The sequence below is a fragment of the Peromyscus maniculatus genome, chromosome 6 (assembly GCF_049852395.1).
Source record: "Peromyscus maniculatus bairdii isolate BWxNUB_F1_BW_parent chromosome 6, HU_Pman_BW_mat_3.1, whole genome shotgun sequence".
NCBI lineage: Eukaryota > Metazoa > Chordata > Mammalia > Rodentia > Cricetidae > Peromyscus > Peromyscus maniculatus.
Genome location: NC_134857.1, coordinates 71,793,182 through 71,802,132, shown reverse-complemented (window position 1 = coordinate 71,802,132; position 8,951 = coordinate 71,793,182). Strand labels below are relative to the sequence as shown.

Below are 8,951 nucleotides of genomic sequence, written 5' to 3'. Positions count from 1 at the left end.
GTATAATTTTGTTCATTGTTTTGTTATATTGACTTAAACTCAAGTCCTTTACATTGTTGAGCCAAGACAAGAAGATCAATGTTTATCAGATTCCAAATGTACTGACAATTTAAAATCCAGATGTAAATCAAGTTGATGGAAAGACCTCTATTGGACATCATATCCAGCAAAAATCTTGACCATGTGGGCTCCAGCAGATGAGCTCTGCTCCTGAGTAGCCTCATTCCGGTGAGGGAGACATCAGTATGATGTTCATTCCCTCGTGTTATTTTTGTAACAACCTAGGGAGGAAAAGGGTGACAGCCAGATAGCACTGAGACAGATCTTTTTGGGGTAATGTGTTCAGTTACACGTTTCAGCCAGCTGGGGGCATTATGCTGGTAGCCTAAGCAATGTGGAAAAGAAATTGTAACTCCACAATGCTATAGGAAAGTAGATTATCCATATGTCAGTAAAGTCTGCATGCTCCTACAGACTGACAAAGTATAATGGTTATGGTGATGATATCTTTTAGTATGAAAATATTTGCATGGAACAGTTTGATCAGTTAGTTAAACTATCTTTTTTAATACTCTTTGAAAATTCACGAAAAGAAGATCATTCAAATCTGTATTTTTTTTTCAAGTTTGACAAAATTTATTGTAATTTTAGTAAAGACATTCAGCTCAGTCGTCTCTCTCTCCTCATCTTGACCTCAGGTTAATATGCCATTTGAGTCAAGTAAAGAATATGTCGGAGAGATGTTATTTCAACAAACAGTAAAATGGACAAATGAACAGTTTGCCTACATAAAAGTTGAATTTATATATCTTGATATACTTAAATCATGTAAGAACTAACAGTGCTATGTACATTTCCATTGTTTTCCTTGGGGCTTATTAAGTAAACTTAAATGTAGTGAACAAAGTGTTAGGAATATCCGCAGGCTGCTTCTTGGAAGTTATTACATTAAAAAATGCCTAGTGAATAATTACCACCAATGAAACTCACTGAAGCTGCCTCCCAATTTAACATTGTAATTTTCAAGGAAATCTTACCATTTCTTTTGCCTGTGACTATTAAAGATGCATTAACTGTCACATTAAAAAGTCCATATACAATACAAAAATACAAAACAAACACCCTGCAATACACAAATCTAAGAGTAAATGTGGTGAGAGACTTCCTAATGAAAATGTGTCTGAAGAAGCATTTTCTGTCCTCTTTCAGTCATTAAAGTGTGCTTTTGAAATCACTGGTCAGCAAGTGTATACTTAAAATGAGCCATGGAGTTGTACAAATCAATCTTGTGAGTTCAATTCAAATTGGATCTAATAAGTTAGTAACTCAAATGCTTCAAAAGTCACAGAAAGTGCATTGCCTTATCTGTCTTCATACAATGTTATAACTTTTTCTTTTTCCTTTTTTGGTATTTAACCTTTTAAATACTTAAAGCAGTATGTACACTGATGTTTTTGGTGGGGTTTTTACTTTAAAAGAAACGGCTTCCTTACGATTCGCCTCAAGTTCTGGTGGAAATGCGTATAGGAACTAGAATAAAAACCAAGAGAAGCACATTCAAAATACTGATTTACTTTGGTAGCAAATAGTGTTCTTTGAAGACTCCTGAACGGAGACAACCTCCATTAAAGTCAAGAGGGCTATTTTTAATACTTCACATAAGAATTTTTGACAAAAAATATTTTTCAAAGCATCCGTACCCACTGATAGCAATGCAATATTAGTATATGATAACTCAGAACAATGAAATGCCCATAGGAAAAGGTTTATTTTAATTTTATCTAAATTTACTTCAGTCCAGTAACATCGTCTTCTCAATCCAATGCTATCTACGAGGCTGCTCCTGGGAGCCAGACAGTCCAGGTAATGAGGGAGTGGAGTCAGGAGAGGAACTGCTCAGTTTAAGTAGACAATAACTTTTGGCTTCCCTCTTAATATGCTAATAGTTGTGTCTAAAAAAATATGCAATTCTTAGAAAGGTACCACTTCTGATTTCTTTATTATCTGTAACCTTTGGAAACTAATCACATGAAACTACAAAATTAGCAAATGTCTTGAAATCTGTATATAAAACATAAATTACCTCTAATTTCAAACTCTCATTTATTAGTGTACCACTCAATCTTAAAAAAAAAAAAAAAGAAAGGAAAGAAAAACCGGCTCCAAAGCTAGTCTTACACCATTCTTTACAAAAGGAGACTGTTCCTTCTAACTGCACCCACCCACACCCCAATCTCAAAACACTTCATTTAATTGTCTTGGTCATGTACATTTACAAGATGAGATTTTATATTTCGCTCTCACAGCTTCTGATTATCAGAAAAGCCATGCTTTCCTTTATTAAAGGAGTTTGGTCCAGCCGATGTTGGTGTGTCCCTTCCGATATTCTTCATCCTCATCTTTGCTTCTGGAGGCATTTCTTCTGGTTCACTATCTTCATCTTCATTGAAAGCTGCTGCTACTGAAAGGGTTTTTGGAGCAAGACTTGGAACCGTTTGCTTAGGCTTATTTGATCCAAGTTTGATAGATAAGGCCGATGCTTTCTTTGCCGTCTGACTACCTATGGCAAATCCAAACTTGGAGATCTTTGTAAGCTTTGTTGGGAGGTCTGCAGCTTCTTCGTCAGCTGATCGCTTTTCAGCGCTGCGACTGGAACTTTCCCCTCCATTACTGGAAGAAACAGTCTTAGTTTTCACAGGTTTTTCTGCTTCTTCTTCAGGTCCTCCGGCGGCTCCGGCTCGCTGCGGCTTCTCTGGCTTCTCCTCTCCGGCCTTCCCGTCTGCCATCTTCCCCGCCGCGGCCTCCCGCTGCAGCCCGGGCAAAGACCTCAAATCTGTATTTTGTAGTTGAAAAACCCAAGTGAGAAAAGTTAAGGAATCTGCACTAACTTAGATACGCCGTACTAGAGCCAGAACAGTATTTGAGGATGTCTGGCTCCAAAGCTACAGACATAGCATCTAGAGACATTTTCTCAAGCTATCCTAAAAGGAAGACTTTGGGAATGCATGCTCCCATAATTTATATCTAATGAATATGTCACATTGAAACAAACGCACAAATTATATATATATATAAATATATGTTCTCAGAGACTCCCTCTGAGAACAAGATGGAACAACACACATAAAACCCCTAAAGGCATGTATGCGTCTTTGTTCAAACCTAGAAGCCTAGTGGTGCTAATGAAGCAACATTGAGGAGGGAAATGAGAAACTGTGTCATCTTGGGTTCAGTTTTTCCTGTTACAGAACCCTGGTCCACAGGATGGCATTGCCCACATTCAGGGTAAGTCTTCTCTCCTCAGTTAAACCTTTAGGGAAACACCCTCATATACACACCCAGAGGTGTGTCTCATCTCATAATGCAAAAACAAAAGACATAAATGTGGAGAAGAGATTTGTAGGGAGGAGGGGGAGGTTGGCAGGAGTAAGAAGGAAATAAGAGAGACTGGGAAAATAATCTGAATCCGTGTGTGTGTGTGTGTGTGTGCGCGCGCGCGCGCGTACATGCGTGCGTGCGTGCGTGCGTGCGTGTGTGTGTGTGTGTGTGTGTGTGTGTATGTGTGTTTATGTGATGACTTTCAGGTTTCTTCAGTAAACAGAGACAGTTGATGCATGGCGTTAAACTCATTCTCCTTAAATACATATCTCATCATTATTGAGTCAAAATTTCCTTGCTATCCCTGGATGGTTCTTCTATCCAGTAAGTTTTTCTATAGCATTGCTGCTGTCATTGAGAGTAATGTGCATGTTATATGTTGATCCTTTTAGAACACTCATTTATTACGTCGTATGTATGTGTGTGAAGGAGAACACATACCACTGCATACATGTGGAGGTCAGAAAACTTTTAGGAGTTTCTTCTTTCCTTCTAGCCTGGGTTCTGGGGACCAACTCAGGTTTTCAGGCTTGCACAAGTGATTTTACTCACTATGCCGTCTTCTAGGCCCCACATATTTACATTCATTTTATGATCTTGCTGAGCTCTCATTTTATCTACGAATATTCTGTAAAAATATTCTTATGTATTTATATCTATATCAAAACTTTGTCTTATTTAAATGCCTAGAAGCTCGACTATCACATAAAAGGAAATGTGCATGCTTTATATATGTTTACTGCATATCACTTGGCACATAGTACTTTCTAGAACAATTATACCATTTTGTACTGCCACCCCCAATACCAACATATATTATTACTAATTCTCACACATCTCAAGTGAACAGGGTGTTATTCTAAATCAATGTTATTTTGAAATACATAAAGGAATTTGACAGCATGCTTCCAAAAACAGGATATTTTATTATTCTCCTTGTACTTATTTGACTATTAGTAAAGTTGAACATCTGCCTTTGTGTGGGAGTATGCATGCTGTTGAATGTGTGTGAGATAGAGCAGTTTGTGTCTTTATAAACCAGGTGATATTTTTTTCCTATTGGTGTTTATTTTTTAATTTTTGCTATTTCTTTGTATACTAATACTGTTTGTTATTTATGTTTAGTTTGAGAATACTGATTATAGATTAGACTTCTAAGAAAGACTTGGAGATGGGGGATCTAAATTCATGACTTTGTTGGTTAGTGTCTCATAGAGGAGGCAATTGGAAGGTTTATGTGAAACAATCGATTTAGGGTGAGTTTGCTCCCTTGGTTATTTCAGCAGTATTTCCTACAATTTCAGAAGATGAAACAATAACAATGAAGAATATAGACAGTTAGGATGAATATATGACCTAGGACAGCCTTGACAAGACAATATATTTATGAAATGCTCTCAGCCCCATTAATAGCTAATATTCAGAACATGGGGTCAGCCATTTTTCTTACCCACCCTATCAAGTGGGTCAGGTATTTCCCTTTCTCAAGAATGAGGCCTGAACCAGATGACTTCTCCTCCACCTCATTCTGGGAACCAGGAACTGGTCCCTCCTGGACCAAGATAATGACATCCAGGCTACTTCCCCATAACTAAGCCCCATTGGAAAAATCCGACCAAAGGTCATACTCAGAGGAGTTTGATGCCAACATATGTCCACATGCATGTCTTGGAATGTATATTCTGTGAGGATTACCTAGAAATATGAATTAACTATTTGTAAACTGTAAAGTCATGATAATGTTACTCACAAATATTTAATCATGTGCATAACCATATTTGCTAGTGGAAACAGGAGACAAAAGGTTCAAGTTGTGTTTTGAGATGTTTGATTAAAATCTCATTTATAAACTATATTACTTTGATTAATACAGAAACTCACACTGTCAAAGTGCAGATACAGTCAGTGGCATACACAGCCATCAATGGGCTATCTATATCATACCTCTTTCCAAGACTTGGGCTTTATGCTAGCATCTTATAATACTGGGAACCTCATTAATCTCTCATGTGACATAGTAAGTTATGAAGTATAAGATATACTTTTCCTCCACATCCCATTCCCGTCACAAGATTTAACTAAACATAAATGGGAAACAGTTACACCTCCAAGAACTTGACTGTACAGCTATGTCCACCTGTCCTCTGATCTGCCTGTTCACAGATCCTAGTTTTGACCTTAGTCCACACAGAAGCTTGTCTCCTAAAGCACTTCTTTCCCCTTCAGTACTGACAGATGTCTCCTTACCTTGAGCACAGCATGGTACCTGTGGGAGCCCGTTCTGGGGTTCCTCGTGGCTTTACCCAGCAGGTCCAAATAGAGGATGATCAGGACCACGGGCCTGAGTGCAGGTGTCTGAGATGGTCTGCACTTGGCTGTGCTGGGGGAGGAGGTCTTTTGCTCCACCCCTTGGCATCTCTATAAAAACCCTGGACCAGAGACAGTCCGGGCCCATTGGAATAGGTTCCAGGCCCTCTCGAGGCTATCCTTTATTTTCTATCTGTTTATCTCCGCAAGATTCTCCGCTATAAATCCTTCTATCTAATATTTCCTGCTGCTCGCACTCAAGAAAACTCTGGGAAGCTGTGGGGGTGGTGGGTAAACGCCCCACAGGTACCTGACTTTCTGTAGGTGAGGTTGGACCACACACTTCATGGTTCCGCTAAAGAGTTCTTTCCCTGTCTACTGTGCAGCCTAGTTTTTGTGCTAATCTGGGTTTTTATCTAATATTCCTTATAACTCCACTATGATACCTAGTGTATTATTTCAGTGTCACTGTGCCCAAAATGCCTGACACACAATTTAAAGAAGGAAATATCTATTTTTGCTTATGATTTCATAGTTTCACTCCATTATATCTGGAAATACATAGTAGAGAGTCCAGTCTGAGGTGGTGGGTACATGAAGCAGGAACTGTCACATGGTAGTGGCCTGGGGAGCATAGAACATAGCCTGGAGCAAGGGGTAGGCATAACATTCAAATCCCAGCCCCTAGTGAGTGTTTCCCCCTCTATTTGGTGGCCTTAACCTGGGAGAGTGGAGCATAAAAATTAAGTGGACTAAAGTCTCTTGTAATAGCCAACTTTATTCAGGGCATTGAACAATTTATATTCTGAGGGTCAAGCAAGGTCATGTGAGGCAAGTTCACTTGAGCTCATGTTGTATACAATCATAAGGGCAAGGTCACATGAGTTTAGGCTTATACAATCATGAGGGCAAGGTTGCATTAGTTTCAGCCAAATACAGTCACAAGGACAACCTGTGCTTGCATACATCATCTAAATAATAATAGTAGATGATGGGTAATCCAAAGCAAAACCCATTCCTATTTACTACACGTAGGAGGGACATGAAATCACATTCCAAGAACAAACCCATGTTGTGAAGGAACAGAGGTTACAAGACTCTTGTCTTGCTTCCTTGAAATTTTCCTACAAGTATTCAGAAATCTCCTCATACAGCTTCATTCATGGACCATGTTCCAACATCAAGCTTCATCCAGCAGCCAACCCCCACCTCTCAGTGGCTCCACAGACTATCAAAACGTTGCCAACAGCTGGGGGACAAGTGGCCGAAGTGGATCTGTGGGCAGATCTGCGATTCTGAATCTTAATCAACTCAAATGTGATGCTAAGTACCTTTCACCACTTTGTTTCTTCATCCCTTCTTTATTAAGAAAATACCCACTAGAGATTTTTTAATTTAAAATTCTAAGGCACTGGTCATTTAACACCTTTGCATAGTATTATTAAAAATGGAAGTTTCTAGGGGAGAATTACACCTGCCGCTGAGTCTCCTGCAAGGCCAACTAGCTGATGAGGCCAATGACTGTGGAGAGGTTGGAATGGTGTAAATCCAGGGCCTGATTATAATTTACACTGGGCCATCTTTAATTCTCTTAATAACCATTCCTTTCCCACCTCTGTGCTTGACCTAATATCCTATGACTAACCGGTGAAACCTTCTGGAATGTATTAACAGACCACTAGCTTCAACCGCCCAATGTTTCCTGGCAGCATCTGAGGCCACAGCACAGTTTTCCTTGCTTTGCTGTAGCCTACCTGTGTGATATTTCCACATGCCTTGATTGATGATGCTCCTTTGTCTGTTGCCATACAAATTTCATGAAACTGTTTCCTCACTGGGACATGAATTTGAGGTGACCTGAATCTGTGTTCCTAGGCCATAGTCACTAATATTTGACTGCACAATAAATTACATCTTATCCTCTTTGGAGTGAATGTTGTGTCTTTGAATTGAAAGTTTCATAGCTTTTTGGATTTTTCTAAAATCGTTGTGACTATACATATGCTCTTATTATTTGTCGATGTCCATGCCTGCTTTATGTTCTAAGGACTAGGACAAGGTCTGTTCAGTTTGTATGTGCATGGTTCATTCCGGTACCATAAATACATGGTATGTGGGCGATTTACCTGAGTGCTGCATGATTATACATCACTTGTTTGAAGCACTGTTCTCTCCCTCTCCCTCCGTCTCTCCCTCCCTCTCGCCCTCTCCTTTGCTTCCTGTCCTCTCAGCTTCTTGCTGTCTGATATTGAATAACCCATTGGTATGCTCTTTCCTGGGGAAGACTATTTGTTCTACTTACTCTCCACACTCCTTAGTTACCTGTAATTCGTTGTTTAGCATTAAGGCCTGGTGGGCTTTACTCCATCCATGTGAACATGTCCACTGCTGCCGTCCTTGTTCAACTCATGCTTAGGAGGTCACATTGGTGAGACTTTTTAGATATAGCTTCTGACCCTCCTAGAAAACACAGCCTCACAGCGAACTCCCTGTTCCTCTCTAGTTCTCACATTCTTTCCTTCCCCTTCTTCAACAGTGATCCCTGAGCCTTGGAGTACAGGAACTGTATTGTACATGTATTCATTGAAAATAGGCTTCACAACTCTGAACTTGGACTGTTTGAGGTTTTCTTAAGTGGTCTCTGTCTATTGTAAGGAGAAGCTCCCTTGGAGAGCGGTGAAGACTATGCTTATCTGTGGGTGTAAGAATACATACTTAGAGAGTAGTTTAGTAAAGTAGTAATTTTTGGTTCTCCTTTAAGATCAATGACATTACTAGACTTGGGTGGTTGTATAGGTTTCTATCGGGCATAATTTCCTTCTTGTTGGGCAGATCTTAAATGAAATTAGAGAGCGGTTGATTACTGTTAATCACACCAATAGAGAATAAGACCACTACCACAATCTGAAGCCAAATTTGAAGCAAGCTTTAATTAAATACCAGCCAGGTAGATGGACTCTGGCCAGGTGCATACCCAGGTTCCTGGAAAATGGCCCAGAATCAAGTTTTGCAAGGTCTTAAGAAGGGAAACCCATAATTAATTACATTTCCCATCAGGTCCAATCAGGGACAAGCATACATCCTGACATACGTCCTGACTGCATACTTCCTGCCTACATGTGATCAAGCACATCCAGTGCAGTTGGGTCAAACAAACTTGTTTAGGGGAGTGAAAACGTGTGGCTTGTTATCTCCCATGAACAATAGCCTCTAGCATTTCAGAAACTATCAGTCCTTGGACAAGGGGCTTGCAGATCAGAGGCATT

The 8,951-nt window shown here is 39.7% G+C and overlaps 1 pseudogene across 1 annotated transcript; it reads right to left on the bottom strand.

The window, feature by feature from the left end:
- Positions 1-612: 612 nt before the first annotated feature.
- Positions 613-7,615, bottom strand: LOC102911474 (PEST proteolytic signal-containing nuclear protein pseudogene; annotated as a pseudogene). Its single transcript, XR_013052193.1, has one exon. The product of XR_013052193.1 is annotated as a PEST proteolytic signal-containing nuclear protein pseudogene (transcript).
- Positions 7,616-8,951: the final 1,336 nt, after the last annotated feature.